This window comes from Equus caballus, chromosome 5 (assembly GCF_041296265.1).
Source record: "Equus caballus isolate H_3958 breed thoroughbred chromosome 5, TB-T2T, whole genome shotgun sequence".
Taxonomy (NCBI): Eukaryota; Metazoa; Chordata; class Mammalia; order Perissodactyla; family Equidae; genus Equus; species Equus caballus.
In genome coordinates, this window is record NC_091688.1 from 101,996,981 (window position 1) to 102,014,121 (window position 17,141).

The 17,141-nt window shown below is 47.0% G+C and overlaps 1 protein-coding gene and 1 long non-coding RNA gene across 7 annotated transcripts in view; one reads left to right on the plus strand and one right to left on the minus strand.

Annotated features, from left to right (window-relative positions):
* Positions 1 to 17,141, minus strand: part of ROR1 (receptor tyrosine kinase like orphan receptor 1) — a 358,789-nt gene that overhangs the window by 240,129 nt on the left and 101,519 nt on the right. Inside the window, exon 1 of one of the 6 annotated variants that reach the window (XM_070267558.1) lies at positions 15,580 to 15,895. The exons of the other annotated variants lie outside the window; for them this stretch is intronic. The gene's annotated coding sequence lies outside the window, so the exon portion shown is untranslated. Of the gene's footprint in view, positions 1 to 15,579; positions 15,896 to 17,141 lie in introns of those variants that run through there. 6 annotated transcript variants of the gene reach the window in all.
* On the plus strand, positions 3,934 to 16,145 carry LOC102149542 (uncharacterized). Its single transcript, XR_290361.4, has 3 exons — positions 3,934 to 4,194; positions 5,302 to 5,448; positions 14,917 to 16,145. It is a non-coding gene; the product is annotated as an uncharacterized lncRNA (long non-coding RNA).

The following is a 17,141-nucleotide window of genomic DNA, read 5'->3' on the forward strand; positions in this document are numbered from 1 at the left end:
TCCAGGGGAACGAGGCGGTGGTAAGGACAGCCAGCTCTCCACCGAGCAAGCAGCCTCGGGCCTGGGAAGCAAGTTGTGAGCCATTCTGAGGAGGTGCATAATCTGGGCGCCACACAACTATCCGTGGGCAACCTCTATCGTTTTCTGTTACTAAAGATGGGTTCTTAACAGTATGTGCAAATTAAGGAGACTTTGTTCAATACATATTCATATACCCACCAACATACCACTAAGAAAAAATTTGGGAGAGTTTTACGTCCCAATGTTAACAGTATGAAGGCAACATTCCCTGGAGTTGGAATACTTTTTATTATCCTCTTTTTTGCTCGTCTGTATTTTACCTACATAATAAAATAATAAACTTCTCTTACAAAAAAAAGACTAAGTCCTCATATAAAAAGATGCTGGGAATCACAGGCCCGAGCTCATGAGTCATGGAGGAATCAGCATTTCTGTCCTATTTCCAAGGGTGACCTCATCCTTTTCTTTGCTTCGCCTCTTCATTTAGAAACAAAAGGCTCCAGCACTTCATAAGAGAGCCTGGTTCAGTGAGAGAAACATGTGCTTTTTGCACTGAAAGACCTAAGTATGAGCTGCACCACCTGCCAATTCTTGGCTATTTGATCTTGGCAAATCCTGACCTCAGCTTCCTCATCTGTCAATTGGGGGTGATAATGGACCTGCCCCACAGAGTCATTCTCAGGAGCCAGTTTCATAATATAAATCAAAATAGTCCAGAAGCGACAACGCACTCACAATGCACTAGATATTAACTTAAAGTTATGAAGGGTTTGTGACTCAGGAGAACATAGATTTTGGATACGGGAGGATTTTTAGATTCATAATGAGACTGAAGAGCAATAAGGACAGAGTTCTTCCTCTTGCCGTGGGGCCGGGATGAAGACAGCTGCCTGAGACCACAGACAAGCTCTGGAACCTCCTGGCAAGAACTGAACCTGAACTCGGGCAAACCTGCCCACTGCCAGGCGCAGAGTTTCCAAGGTTTTAATAGGGGCTTCAAAAACTCACTTAATTTTATAACCAAAGGGATCGCAGCTTAATCTCACATTTTACAGATAAAAAAGCAACGCTCAGTCAGCTACACAGCATGACTCAGCCAAGGTCGCAGGTCTGTGGAAGAGCTGTCTTTTGCAATCACAAAATAACAAGCACAACTTGAGTGTCCGTGACACGCCTGGCATGCACTAGACACTTGACACAGTGGTTCCATTTCATTTTGAAAACAACTCTGTGAGGTGAGCATCAATGGCGCCCGTGTCGGAGAGGCAAGCAGACTCAGAAAGCTGAAGCCACTTGCCTGAGGTTGCACAACAGAGCCAAGAGTAGGCCGCCAAAGCCCATATTCTTCACCTGTTAGACTCACCTCCAGGGGCGTCCTCAAGTTCCTGCCCAGCGTGCTGCCACCCACCATGGTCCCAGGAGAGGTAACCCCCACCGTCCACCTAGACCACCCCACGCCTAGGAGACATTACCTCGTTCCCAGCATAAATGAGACCTAGAGCGTCCGGGTGAGTGTTACAGAGAAAGAGGTTCATCATCTGAGCGGCTTCATGTTTTGTCTTTTAAAATAATTCTTATTGTCTCTTCTCCTCCCAAAATCCAGCCAAGGAACGATAGCCGCATCCTCATTTCTGGGGGAGTCATTTTGGTTTCCTCCTGGGCTCCTCTGAATTCAATTTTCACAGCTTTTCTCCCTGGCCTTTGGCTCTGGATAAAGTGACATTGCACTATTCGCTTCTGTTTTGACTTGGGAAAATTTGTGGCTTTTCTTCTGACCAAAAAAATAATAATTCTTTCGACAAAAAAATAATAAAGTTTCGTGTATAACCGAAAGAGGGTTTTCTTCTTTGTGCACACGCCTCACTGGTGAGCAAAATCAAGAATGTTCTTTCAGAACCTTAAAATAAAACTAAAGCACATATGTTCTGTAGAAAGCATTGTTTGACAAGATCGAGTTACCTCAGGAGAGGGAAGTGAGTTCGCTAACTGGGCCCCTTGCACATCTGAATCTCCCCCGTGACTCTGACAGAGAGGGTGGGGTACGGGGGTTAAGCCCCCCCAGGTGCATCTGGGTAACGACCCTCTGGACACCGACTACAGAGCTGACCTTGAGCAGGCACCGGAGGGGTCAAGGGAACCGACACAGCTGGATTTGCATTTAAGAGAAATCCACGGAACAGGCCTGAATATCCACAACTGGGTGAGATTCTGGGAAAGGTCACTCAAGACACACAGAAAATGCCTCTTACAAACACACACACACACACACCCTGACAGCACATGAGCTCCTGAGGTGAGACCATATGTTTCCAACACAATCTGAGCTTTCTATCAAAGAGGACACAGGAGGAGTGACCACTCCTGTAATCAATATCAGAGAGCACGTCTCAGGTCACCAGGACCTGTATCCCTGTGTGTACCAACGAGGAGTTCACTCTGAAATGTGCACAGAGAGGGATGGAATTTCATCACCAGTCTGTTTTGGTTGGTGACCTAGAAAAGGGCCTCAAAGCAATCCCATTCCCCAAGATCTGCTCTTCCCTTGTTATAAAGGCGTTGTATTTTCCCTGTGCTTGGATAAGGTCCAGCGGAAATGACAGTTAGAATTCAGATTATTGGGGCCAATCCGTGGCCAAGTGGTTAAGTTCGGGCGCTCCACTTCAGCGGCCCACGGTTTCGCCAGTTCAGATCCTGGGCACAGACCTAGCACCGCTCATCAGGCCACGCTGAGGCGGCGTCCCACATGCCACAACTAGAAGGACCCACAACTAGAATATACAACTATGTACTGAGGGGGTCTTGGGAGAAAGAAAAAAACAAGATCGGCAACAGATGTTAGCTCAGGGCCAATCTTTAAAAAAAAAAAAGAATCCAGATTATCGAAGGGCGCTCTAAACGGGAAGGTTTGATTACATTTGGCCAGTAATCAGTAATAATCATAACATTCTCTCATCTACATAGTCCCAGTAATCTCAAGTGCCTTGTTTTATTTTGATTATTAGTGACTTAAATAACAACAGCTTTACTACTTGAAGAACAGGCTGTAAGTCATGGTGAAATTTTCTCATTTTCTTTATGAGACTATTTGACTATGTCTGTAGTGTCTGAATCCAGTTCCTTTTTTCTAATGTTAAATTACACTCTCGTCTTCAGCCTCTTCTTCCCAAGCACAACTGAGGCCAAGCCAGAATGTCAACAGAATGAGCTTTTCCACGATGGTGGGAGTCCATCACCACAAATGCTTTGCCATGACCCAAAAAGACAAACCGTAAATAGACATGTTTGACAGCTTTTTCCATCCTCAACTTGACTAGCATTTTCCCATTTTATTTTTAAATCTACATCCACTTTTATACACTATATATCAATTAACATAAACTTGCATACACTTTGTTCATTACCATGGTGTTAGGAAGATTATTATTTTTTTCCACCTACGGAGGAACTTTTAAAAATATTAACTGTTCATGACTTCAAGAGCTTTATACTCCCTTCCCGTCCACTATTCTCATTACTTGTTCATTCAAAAACGTGCGGTCTTCCTTTGGAACCCCTTGAAGTGAAGAAGGGTTTGTATTCACCCGTCATTTACCATTGTTTAGCTCTAACACAAGATTGGAATTTTTTCACCTTTATGATCCAAACTTCCCCAACCTTGGCCATAAAAGTCACACACATTTATTAAAGAAAACTTTGAAAATGTAGAAAGGCATAAAGAAGAATATTAAAACAACTCATAATCCCACCACCTAATTTTAAAATCTTAACATCCTGGTGCGTTAAAGACTGTCGTGAGGCAGAGCATTTGAAGAAAAGTTTTTAATTAAAACATATATAGTTTTTAAAATACCTTTAAATCCCTGAGTATGCCTTTAAAACCAACAAACACTTTCCCTATTACTTATAGAATCTAGCAGTTGGAAACGGCTGTAAAGATACCCAGCTCAACGGCCCCCGCGGGGCCCAGGCCGTGAAGGATTTGCGGGCCGCGCGTGGCTCCGTCAGGCTCCTGACCGCCCTCTCGCCTCCCTGCTCCTCTGCACGCCGGCAGACTCACCTCCGCTGTTCGTTTGGCAAGGTGGCTGAGGGGCTGCCCTAAGACGGGGCCCAGCAAGGGCTCTTAGCCACAGGGAGGCTGAGGAGCTACAACCAGGAGCCAAGACGCCAGGCTGGGTAGGAGCCCCCTGGGGCAGCCCCGGGGAGCAGGCTAGGGCTGTGTCTTAGTGCCTCGGGCTGCCACAACAAAGTACCACAGACTGCGGGGTGTAGACAACAGAAACCTATTTTCTCACCCTTCTGGAGGCCAGAAGGCCTAGATGAAGGCTTCGGCAGGGTTGGCTTCTTCCAAGGCCTCTCTCCTTGGCTTGCAGGTGGCCGTCTCCACCCTGGGCCCGCCTGGCTTAATCTCCTCTTCTCATAAGGACGCCAGTCACATTAGATGAGGGCTCTCCCTAATGACTTTCTTTTAACTTAATTTCTTCTTTAAAGGCCCAGTCTCCAAATACGCTTATATTTTGAGGTACTGGGGGTGAGGACTTCAACATACGAATTTTGAAGGGAACACAATTCAGCCCACACCAAGCTGTTTAAAGCTGCTGTTAGTCTGGCTGAATTTTGGGATTTGGGATTCAATGAACTGAAAGGTGCAAACACGGGGTGGCAAAGGAAACAACTGGCAGGTCTGAGAACCACATGCCTAGTGTTCTCTGGAAATCTCAGATCCTGAGGAAAAGAGCATGGGATTGTGAGTCCAGAGCATGGCGATTTCCAACTCCGCCACCTCCTGGCTCTGAGACTTTGGGTGCGTTCCCTGTTCCTCCAGGCCGCAGTGTCCTTCTCTAGAGCAGGTGGGCCCAGCGTCCGTTTAAAATGAACTGCTAAACTCTCAATGAGCCCCGTAAACCAAGAAAAGCACACAACACGCAGATTTGCTCCCCGTGAATCACAAACCCATCACACTCCTCCCCAGAGATGCCCACTCCCAGCTGACGTTTGTGCCCTCCACGCGGGGCTCCCCTGAACAGACGCCCCAACCTAGCCCCCTTCTCCACTACTCGACTAGCCCAGTGGCTGGCCCCCCCTGTCCTCCGCCAAGGTCTAGGACACCCCTCCCTTCTCTGCCAGATCGCCCAGGCTTAAGAGCCTGCTCAGAGGCAGCTCCTTCACGAGACCGTTCCCAAGCAGAGGTGGTCTCTCCTGCACTGTCTGGTTGCTTCCTCTCTTACTGCACGTTTGTCATTCTCCCTAGCCTCACCATTATTTCTTTAACTATCTACACAGACCCTCAAGTGTAAAAGAGAACTACGGTGCACTACCATTTCTAAGGAGGGGAAATGAGAAAATACACAGGTGTCGGCACAGCAGTGCCAAAAGGAGCATCAGAAGGTTACAGCAGGAACCAGTAAGACTGACTGCCTCTGGAGTGGGGTGAGTATGGATGAAGGGGGGCTGACGGGGGGTGGGGTGGGGCAGAGGATGGTGAGCAGGGACACATCTTTGAGAATTCCTTTCTGTATAGCTCTGACTTTTAAAAACTTATTGTTTCAATCCAAAGAACTTGAACTTAGCAATTCCAAAAGTCCCACGCAACCCTATGTTCATTGCAGTATTATTTACAATAGCCGAGACGTGGAAGCAACCCAAGTGCCCATCAACTGATGATTGGATAAAGAAGATGTGGTATACACACACACACACACACACACACACACACACAATGGAATACTACTCAGTCATGAAAAAGAATAAAATCGTCCCATTAACAACAACATGGATGGACCTTGAGGGAATTATGTTAAGTGAAATAAGCCAGATAGAGAAAGACAGTCTCTGTATGACTCCACTCATATGTGGAAGTTAAACATGTAGACAAAGAGAACAGATTAGTGGCTACCAGGGGAAAGGGAGGATGGGGGTGGGCAAAAGGGTGAAATGGTGCACCTACAACATGACTGACAAACAAAAATAATGTACAGCTGAAATTTCACAAGGTGAAACTATCATAAACTCAATAAAAATTTTAAAAAATATATTCTTTCACACATAAACAAACACATAGGTAGGTAAATAAAATCAATAAGGATGGGTAAAAATCAACCTAAAATGGAATACAAACTAAACAAATGAACCTGATTACAATTCAGATGAATGACATCATCAAGAGGGAGACAGGAAGGGAAAATCACCCTGGCACCCCAACTCCGACTTCTATCAAAGAAAATACACTTTTTCCTCCATCTGGTAACTGGACCTATGAAGATTTAATGAAGAAAAGGGGAGGAGGGTGCATTATAAAAAACATTAGCTAACCACCGATTTAGTCCATTTAGAGAGGATACGACAGAGATTGTCAGATGTCTACCCAACAGCCAATCTTCCTCTTTCCCTTCGCCACGGAAACCTACTGGAGACAGCATCGTGCTAGGCTGAAAATCTCCTAAAACCGAGCCGCCCTTGCAGCGGGGGCGGTCATGGGACACAGTTCAGCCCATGAGATGAACTTGGAAGTAACTGGGGGAGGGGTTCTGAACAAGGTCTTCAACGGGGCTGACTCAGTGGGGCCGGCCCTTTGCCGTCCTCCCTTCTCCCTGTCAAGAACATGGACGTCAGGCAGAAGGTGGACCAGCCACCTGTGACCACAAGATGACAAGCACACCCTGAGGATGACTGAGGGAAAGAGAAAAGGAGTCTGGGCCCCAGAAGACATTGGGGAGCTCACCTGTTCTTGACATGAGAAAATTAAGTAATGTGTTTCTCCATAACTTTTTAAGTCAACACTTTTCGGGTCTCTGTAACACAGAGCTGAATGCGATTCTGACCCAGCTGAGGCCAGTGACAGATTTAGGATCCACACCTCTTAACTCTGAGCTCAGGGTTCTTTCAACCACAAGCGCCACTTACAGGTAACCGATAAGCTCCTGTGACGCGTCCAGCCCTGCGCAGATGCCGCCCTCCTATCTACAAAAAACAGAGTCGCTATTAGTGCATACTCAGGTCTGATGAAACTGGGATTGGGCAGTTTCCCCGGTTACTGTTGATCCCATCACTTCACAGGAAACTCTCTGAATTACGTTTAAAACTTGGCAGAGGACAATTCTTCCTTCTTGTCCTTTTAACGAGGTAATAGACAAAGAATCTTTTGGAGCTGAGGATAAGCTCTTCTCCTACACCTGTGGACTGAGACTGAAGCTATTCGGAAAAGCCTTGGAGACCTGCCCTCGAAAGCACGACTTGGCTCTCCCAAGGTTTGGCTGCTCAGTAACACGCCATGAGGCATCTCTCCTTACTCCCATTTTCCGCGCACCTTCCTCCTCCACTTTACTGGGGGCTTAGAGCATCGTAATGCCATTCTCTCTCATTTCTCTGTCTTCCTCACTAGCTCGTTAGCTTCCTGAGGGCAGGGCGTTGGGTCCATTACTTGCACTGTGTACCACAACCTCCACCTCACGGGAGTGCTCCTCATTAATAAAAGGACGGAGAGACGTGCATGATCCTTAGAGCATGGGTTATACTGGACCTCAGAGAAACAAAATACATACTTAAGAAGCTTAATTTTGTGCCCTTTAGAAAAAAAAATTCATAAAAAGAGCTTTTACTTGAAAATCAGGATAGTATTTTGGGGCTTTTTTGGAATTCAAAAATTCATTTAGAATCAGACTCTGTTCATTGATTTAAGGTGAATTCTTCTCGCTAAAATAGTTAAAGACATTCTTAGAATCTGAAAAGTGGAATTAATTTTTACTGAGTCCATCTGGCTAGAAATCCCAAAACCATGCAGGAGCACTCCAGACCCCGAAGCATCCTCTGTTACAGCGGCCGACACAGTACCGACTTAGTCAAGGAGTGTAAACTGGGGATGCAGGGGAGCAGCCAGCAACACCCAAGGCCAAACGTAAAGACGTTCTGTAGGCGATCAGCTGCCGGGTCAGAGTCCCCAGCGGCACAGAGCAGAGGGTGAATAATCCACATGACAAGGATGAGTCGCAGCCACGCCCCAAACCAGCAGGACCCCCTCTCATTCCCCAAGTCAGTCTTGTAAACACCAACACTCATTCCGCACTCAGGGTAGCTACTTACTGCAGGCCAGGAGCCCCGCGAGGTCCCGGGGGACAGAGAAGGTCACACCGCCCGGGAGCCTGCTCTGGCTCCCCCACTCCCTCACTGCATGACCTGCAGACTGTGCAGCCCCTCTGTGCCTCAGTGTTCTCGTTTGTAAAGTGGGGTCATAACAACACTACTTCATCAGGTTGTTTTAAGGATGAAGAGTATGCAATGTGTATAGAAGAGTGCCTGGCCCGCAGCAGGAGCCACGTGAAGTGTTAGCTGTTACCATTATTTGTTCCATGAATGATGAAGAAATGACACTATGAGGAAATATTCATGAGATACTTAAATTTTAAAAAACTACATTTCAAAACAGACAGTAAGACGTAAACTTAATATATAGTAATTGTTGTTAGAGCCGTGGAGTGAATTCCTGCCTGGTCTTTCTGCGCCATCCTCTCACCTTCAGACAGCGCTCCGCTGCTGTTCACAGGGCTTTCAAGGCCAACTTTCCAGAAGTGGGTGGCCAGGTCCTTCCTCCCAGTCCATCCAGTCTGGTAGCTCTGCTGAAACCTGTCCACCATGGGGGACCCTGTGGAATGTGAAATCCCAGTGGCATAGCTTTCAGCATCGCAGCAACACACAGCCGCCAAAGTATGACAACCAACAGGCAACAGACAGGATGTATGATACGTATGAATAGAAAACAGACTGGTGGAAGCTAAAAATATGAATAGCGGCTTACTCGTAGACGTGAGATTACAGATTGTTTTTGTCTTCTTCTCTATATAACTTCTACCATAGGAAAACAACAATCTCATTAGTGTTAATAATACTGGCCTCAGTTTCCCAGTCCATGGGATAGGGGCAGCCCTGCCCGTTCTCTAAAATGCCTGAGGCTCTCCCCGCCCTCAGCGTCGCCCTCTGATGCACAGTTACCAGAAGGTGGGCCAGGGAAAAGGAAGTCCACACAGTGACACCTCCTCTCCATGATGGCAGAAGGGCCTCTTGGAATACCTCTCGTCAAAGCAACTCAGACTCGGTGGTGAGCACAGAATTTGGAAGGAGGAGTAAACAGACCTGTCTTACGGGGTTAACTTCAGCAACGCCAGCCTCACGACATCCTAAATCCCTCGACACTTCTTCCAGCCCCGGATTTTGTGGTGACAGACGGTTACTGGAATCTAGAGGGCAGAAGTGACACACTCTCTAAAGGAAAAGAACCTGCCATATGGCGTCCGGCCTGCTATTTAAGTGATTTTCCCTCCTCTAACGTCGAGGAGCTGCTCCACCCCTTCATCTGGTCTGATATGAAAACCGAGAGTAACAGTTTATGGTTTTAGCAATTTTACAGCAATGTCGAAACCGCTTTGGCCAATCCTACGGAGAAATTGGAAGAACTCTGTAAAACCCAAGCAAGCACAAGGAGGTGTCTGTACAGAGAATGAAAACCATTGCCTCTCCTCCTCTTGGTGCAGCTCCACCGACAGACTCCGGTCATCCAGATGCAGCTCGGTGCCGGGGACCCACGCACCCAATATCCACGGGATGCCATTAGAATTCATGGCCGCATCTTCCACAGCAGCTGGAGCACTGCTGACAGGAGGCCTGGATTCAGGCTCTGACACCGTGGCGCGACACCAGCATCAAGCACAAGACACGGTCCCTTCCCGGCCTCGCTTCTCGTGTATGAAACAGGCACATCAGCATCCCCAGTACAGAGCTAATGTGTGAGAGCGCTTGCTGAAACGCACTGCCCTCCACAGTGTGCAAAAAGGAGGCACGAAGCGGGGACATGTTTAAGGCACAACAGGAAACAGAAGGCAAAGGCTGCAGCGTGTATGTGTGTGTGTACGTGTGTGTGTTTGTGTGTGTGCATGCGTGCGTGCGCACGGCCAGGCTGCAGCCGAAGGTCGGGCTGGTGGTGGGGCTCCGGCAGCAACTGAGTGGCACAGCCAGGCCTGTGTGTGCAGTGCCATCCATCACTTCACCAAAAAGCTTCTCACTGTGGATCTTGTGGAGAACTCAATGAGCCAGAAGCAAAGAGACTCATTAGGGAGGGGAAATAAACACAGTATCCACAGCCCTCTGAGGCCATAAGGTCTACACCCCAGATCTGCGCGGAACCACCTGACCCGAGCAGAAGCACACTGCCAGGAGCAGGTCGCGTGTGACCTGGTGCTCTGCCCCCTCTGGCACTTCTCCATGGGTGGCAGGGGTACTTTATCTACTGTTTCCATAGAGAAGCACACACTTTCTGGGAGATTTATTAACTTCGTTTCCCCGTCAGAGGACAGGGAGACATTTCTGTGCCGTATTGGGTGGGCAGATCATAAAGTCACAGAGGTTAGGCAGAAGGACCAGGAAGGGCTGACGTCAAAGAGCAAGGTGGTTCTGAGAAGCCTTTCCTGACCTCCGAGCAGGGGAACCCTTCTCTTCAGTGAGGGTGAGGTCACACAAGTCACCTCTCAGGAACCTCCTGTGCTCTCTTTCTCTCTCTCCCTCCTCCCCTTCCCTTCTCTCCCTCGCCCACTGTTTCTGTCTCCCTCTTTCACCCACTCTCTCCAGCCTCTTTCTCTCTCCGTTCCTCCTTCTCTCCCTCTCCTTCCCCGCTCCTCTTCCCTCCCCTTTCACCCCTCCTTTCTTCTATCTCCTTCATTGTCTCTCCTTTTGTTTGTTTCTCCTCCTTCCTTCTTTTCTTCTCCTCTCTCCCTTTCTTTGTCTTCTCTTCGTCTTTTCTCCTTCTTTTTTTCTCTCTCTTTCTTTTTTCAATGATTGCTTGCTTATTGGATACATACCATATTAGCACCAGGTCCCATATTTGGCACATCTTTATTCTAGCAAATGGTTTCTTCTTCCTTTATTCTTCCAACAAAAAATTTTAAGCATCTATTATGGTGCCAGGTACCCAACAGAAAAACTAGTTATTTCATTTCAGAAAGCATTTATGGAACTGTTATAGTACTCTGGGAACTAGGATAAAGAATTGAATAAGATCTAGCCTTTGCTCCCAAGGAGTTCACCGGTTATGGGAGAAACACCTGTAAAGAGAAAACAATTGGTACCTGGTCTATAAGGCAGAGAAGACCAGCCGTCCAAAGATTGCGCATCCCTTTCAAGATGCAGTTATCGCTAGGAAGCGGCCAGCAAGGATCCACGTGTCTCACTGCAACCCCACCCCAGTCGTCTAAATGTGGTCAGGGAACAAAGTGAGTTCTGGCCAAAAGTGCCCCCCTCATAACCCTCCACATTCTCCCTCTCTCCGTCTGCTGGCTGGAGATTGACAGTAAATTACGGAACGGTAGAAGCCACCGGTTGAGGATGGCAGAACCTCCCTCAGCCTGGGTCCCTGAATGACCGAGTGGAGCATCTCCCAGTCTACCACAGATGGGTCTTTACATGAGCAAGAAATACACTTTTATTGTATTAAGGCACTGAGTTTTCGAGGATTATCAGTGATGACATCTAGTATTAACTAATACAAGGTGACAGCTCATTGGACAGACATTTACTAAGGGCCTTTATATGCCAGATTCTGTCCTAGGGATGTATCATCAAACAAGAGAGACACGATCCCCACCCTCCAGGGCTGATATTCTATCGGGCACCTAGCACCACAGCCGGTGCTCAAAACGTTTTTATAGAAGGTATAGTTTCAAGACTCATTGAGCTTACATTTTAGAAAAAAGGGCGAGGGAACTGAGAAATGAGTACACAAACAAAAGAAGACTGAAAACAGTGAGTGACTCAACAATCTAGAAGAAGGACACTTTCAGGATGTAGCCTGCATCTCACCGTAAGTAGAAAAGCTCTCTCCTGCTTTGCGTGATCATCAATAGGAACCCTGCCCTCTGCCCCCAACCCCAGAGGGGGGGCTATCCCACGGCAGGGATGTCTTATTTGTCTGGATATCCTGGGACCTGGCACAATGTCAGGCATTTCATAAGTGCTCAATAAACGCTGAATAAAACACAGTCTTACGCTTTAAAATCTATACATGCTATGCATATCCTTTCATTTTATCAAAGGATATTCTATATTTTTTTAAATAGTAAAAAATTAATTCAAAATATTGAAACTGCAGACTTGCTGGAGAGCAGCTCTAGCCAGGGGAGGGATAACCAGCATCCCAGACGGGCATGTGAAAGGGCCGAAGGGCAGTGAGTGCAGAGCAGGCAAAATTGTGAGAACTGAAGGAACCGCGGAAATCTTAGAGAAAAGACTGTTAATTATAACAGCTCGCCTTCCTCTGACCTGGTAGCGTCTACAAAGCATTCCCACACCTATTACTTCATTTGACGCATTTAATAGCTCTCTGGGGTAATTATTATTAACCTCCAGGAGATTAAGGGATTTACCCAAGCTCAACAGCTAATAATTAACAGTCAGAACTCGAACTCCGGTCCCCTTATTCAGCATTTGGAATAAGGCTCCCAGGTGAGGTGGGAATGTGCAAGGCACACTTCAGGGCCTCTGAGAGAGCAGGCCCCTGGAGCAGAGGGGTGAATGTGTTCACACACCACCCAGCATTTCCAGGGACTGGCTCACCTCTGCTTATGAGAAATTTTCAGGCTGTCTCATAAAGGAACCAGGAACCAGTCAGTTTTTCCCCAGCATCCTACCAATCAGCTCTTCGGCTTCACCAACATCACCATCCTACCCTGAACACGTTATTAGGAAACAGAATCCAGCTCCTTGATTAAATGAGGAAGGAACGCTTAAGCTCAACATCAATTTAAAATGAAGGGGAAGGGGGAGGAAGCATTCTCTAGTGCCTACCAAGTGTTAAGGAAATCTTTCAGAGTCAAAGAGGGACCCAGGATATACTGAGGGAGGTTTCAGACAGCATGGAGTTCAAGTTGTGGAACATAAAGTTATACAGCACTGGAGGGGTCCTGCTCGTATTTCCAGAAACACTGTCACACTCCAGGTGAAGCCCTGGTGGTCCAGGCACCGGAGAAGCCATTTGAAAATTCCACCTCCTACCGAACAGCTTCCCAAAGTGCATGTGTGTTACTTATTTGTATGTTTCTTTTAACAATATGGTAGAAGTTATTGAGAGAATATGACATGATATGAAACCTGTTTAGTAAGGGGATTGGCCGCTTTGGTCAAAGAGGAAGCACACTGTGAATGAGGATTCAAGGACTCAGCCCATGCAGGACACTGCGGATGGAAGCACGCGTCATGTAGGAGGTTGGGGAGAAAGACCTCTAAGGCCCTCAAGCGACTCTGTGATCACCTGTACTGAACAGAGGCCATCCAGGACCCAGAGGAGTCATAGCTCTAATCTCATGGATGCCATCTCTAAGACATCTCTGGGCATTACTTCCTGAGCAGAAGACATACCTAGTATCAGAGAAAATTAAAAAGGTAAGATAAAATAGAAAAGTGTATCTAGAATCAAGATGAAAAGAAAAAAATTCTAAAATTTTCCAAGAATTTTCAAAAGGGCACATCTATTTAATAGCTGACTAAGTATTCAGGGCCAACGATTTCTCTGAGCCTTGGATCCCTTATGGTAAAACGAGAGAGAGAAGAGACTGACAGAGCACCTCAAAATTCTCTATCAGCTCAAACAATCTGTGATTCAATGACTTCAGGAAGAGGCAAATGGTGTACTGGGTGCTTAATTGAGAAGAGTGGATATCAACTCTTGGACTTCACCTTCTCCATCTGGGAGACTCCACATGCCAGAATCTCAGCCTAACTCCATCCTGCCTCAACTTGAAACTCCAACTTGGCAAACAGAGGTGGTCCTCTTTCTAAGTTCTAACCATCTTTTTAATGAACCAAGATACAGGGCTTATTTTCTTGAGTGGGAGGTGGGTGTTAGCCTTTACCCCAAAGTTCCAAGTCCAGAAATGTAGCCAACTTAAAGACAAGATTATATCCCACTACCCAACCAGCCACAATGAAGAAAAATGTGGATAACTATTATTCATATTTCTAAATCTGAGTGATAGGCATGTGTTCAAGAAGAACATGAGCATATCACAAGAATGCAACACACGATAATTCTGTCCAAGGATCTCTGTCAGCCCCCTACCATGGTGTTGGTTGCCATCTCTACCTTGAGAATTATGAGATTTTACCTAAAATCCTTTATAACTTTCCCAAACCCTGGTCAAATCACACACTTATATAAAATACAATCATGCCATCAGACTTTGCCCATGTTATTTGTCCTCCAAATACGTTTTAATAAAGGTATTCGAAGCTGGCTTAAATAATCTGACCTAAAAGCTGCTGTAATTCATGTCCAAGAGTTTTCTAGACCAAGGAGAAACAAGTTCTGTAGGATTTCCCACACTCCCGTCAAAGATTTGAAGGACTTTAGTCTACTTGGCAAAATAACGAAATACATTCAAGATGTATCGCTCTTGCCAGAGAAGGGGTTTTGACCTTCTGGCCAAGTAGATTCCAACCTAAGGGCCAACTCAAATAAAAGCCAGTTTTTATTCTACAATTTGTAGGCGATTTGTAACGACCATTTCCATCTTTCTCACTTTGCCAGCTCGTAATCTGTTGCCTTGAAGGAGGGATTATGCACAGGGTAGCGGTTTTTGTGTATAAACAATGAAGAATCAGATTCTCTTTGCTCCTCCTTCCCTCTTTTTCCTCTTTCACCCACCTAGCCTAGGAATCGCCCCCGTGCTGTAGAAGCCCACCCTGAACAAGATAGGAATAGACATCAGGGTCACAAAAATCAACTGCACAAACGTAAGACGTGCAATGTGCGAAGGGGGTGGGAGGTTACATGTACAGGAATGAAGGAATGAATGACAGGGGTTGATGCAGAGAGCAACACAATGGCATTCGCCATCACCGTCAACTTGCTTTCTCTTACAGTATCAACTTTTGGAACACATCTGTTGACTCGCTTTGGTAGAAGCATCCAGAGACCACCAATACCCTCGATGTCAGTCATTGAACGAAAAGACTCCTCTTATTTCCTACAAACACTGAAGCCTATAAATCCAGCAAAGAAGCCCAGAAAACAAAAAGGAATCCATGAAACAAACAAAGATTAAAAATCAAAACAAGGAAACCCACAAAAAGCAAAAGCTCTTCAGTCTAGACATCATGGAGATACATTTGAAATAAACTTATCACAAAGCGGGCTCTTTTCTGGTCACCTGACATGTAAGCAATCCCAGGCAAGCAAGTGAATAATTGTCTTCAAGGCTGAATTGAACGCGTCCTTTTCCCCTCTCTGCCCGATTCTACGTGCACCCTTCCAGGAGCTGGGTTTCACCGGGTCTCCCGCCCTCTCCCCGCACCCTGGAAGCGGAGCCAGGACCTCTGAACAGCAAGCCTCTGACATCACTGGCAGCGGGAGGTCCACAGAAGTCTGAGGTTTCACGCCTCACTGCCCTCAATACTGAACTCTCCCACGACGCTGTGCCCAGAAGACGTTTACTACCTAAAAGCACAGTCAGTCACCCCTCAAAGAAACACTCTTCCCACTGGACGCTGTGTCCACCACGGCTGGGACGGGGAAGCCATACCCACCGTGGCTGACAAAATAAAAGTGAATCCAGCCTGAAATGCGCCCTGCTGCCTCCTGCTCTCTTCCGCCAGGTGGTCCTTGGCAAAGGTACCTGAAGAGCCAAACACGCCCAGTTTCCCAGCCACCGGGGTGAAGAGCGAGGGTCAGGGAGGGACTGTGCCTTGCCACACAGCTAGTCTCTGTGACTGCAGCAGCTGGTTCCTCCTGTCATCCCCCCCACCCACCCCACGGCCCTACCCGCTTCTGTTTCTAGGAACCACGGGCTGCACAGCTGGGAGGGCCTCAGTCCTCCTCTCTCCATGCTGCAGAGAAGAAAACACAAGTTTAGAGACGTTTGGCAACTTGTCCAAGTTCCTGGACTCATTAGTGGTGGCAGAGCGGGGCCAAACCCAGGAGTGCTGGTTCCAGTCCAACCCAGACTTGCACAAGTTTGAGATTCACAGCAAGAGAAGGAATGTGGGGTTCCAGGCCTGGAACAGCTGCTCCTTGGGGAAATGACATCCCCCTACCTCTGCCTTCTCAGGCTCTCTCGTGTGTAAAATAGATAGTAAATATGGCCACAGCTCACTAAGTAAACGCTCCACTCTGGTAATGTATTTAAAAGTGCTTATAGGAATATAAACACCACGGTACATAGCATTCTTCTTAATCCCACCAAGGTCCTTTCACCTGTTTGAAGGCCCATTAGGCCTCTGGGTCACATGGATTCTTCCCAGTTTGCTCTCCTCTCCTGCAGAGCCTCCCCTGGCCTCTGGGGTATTTCTAACTCACCACACAAAAAAGAGAAAGATCTTTATTTTGCTATTTTTAACAGGGCCTCAAGATACAAAGAGGTGGAAAGCTTATTGCTATAAACCGAGCACAGGAGAACTCGTGGCTCCTGCAAATCTGAAGGACACTGAGAGAATCAGCGTTCGGCAGGTGCGATTCACGGGAAGCAGTGGGACATAAGATGCTCCCACACCTGACTCACGCGGAGTGCATGCGATGCATCCCGGATGTGCTGCTCCCGAAAGTCATGACAAACACCAGGCAGAAAGCGCAGTTCTAAGACACTCATAGTCATGGTGATGAGAATAATAACAAAAGCCGCCATCTTTTGAGCTCTTTACTATATACGGTATCTTTGGGGTAAATGACACACTCTTGTACTTGGAACTGTCCTACAGCAATACAGCTTTCCAGTGGCTGAAACTGGGGAAGGTGGAGACAAAGGCATCAGTTACAGCCCAGATGACCTGCTCCCAGGCGGGCGTGCTGTCTCTCACTTTTGTATCTTTGTGAATGATTCCTGCCTGGAATTCCTCCACTCCTACCCTAATCCTCCACCTTGCTCCCCGGCTGCTTCTTTTAGCAAACTCCTCCCCCTCATCTCTGGGACACCCTCCAGCAGCTCCTCTCCTAAACAAAGCCCTCTCACCCTGTGATTTCTAATAAATCAGAAGTCACCTTGGGTTGTCACCATCTTTCTCTTTGTTAGAATCTCCCACCGGACTGTGAGCTCCCTGAGGGCAGGAAGTTTCTCTTTTCTTCTTTTTATCGCCAGTTTCTACTACAGAATTTT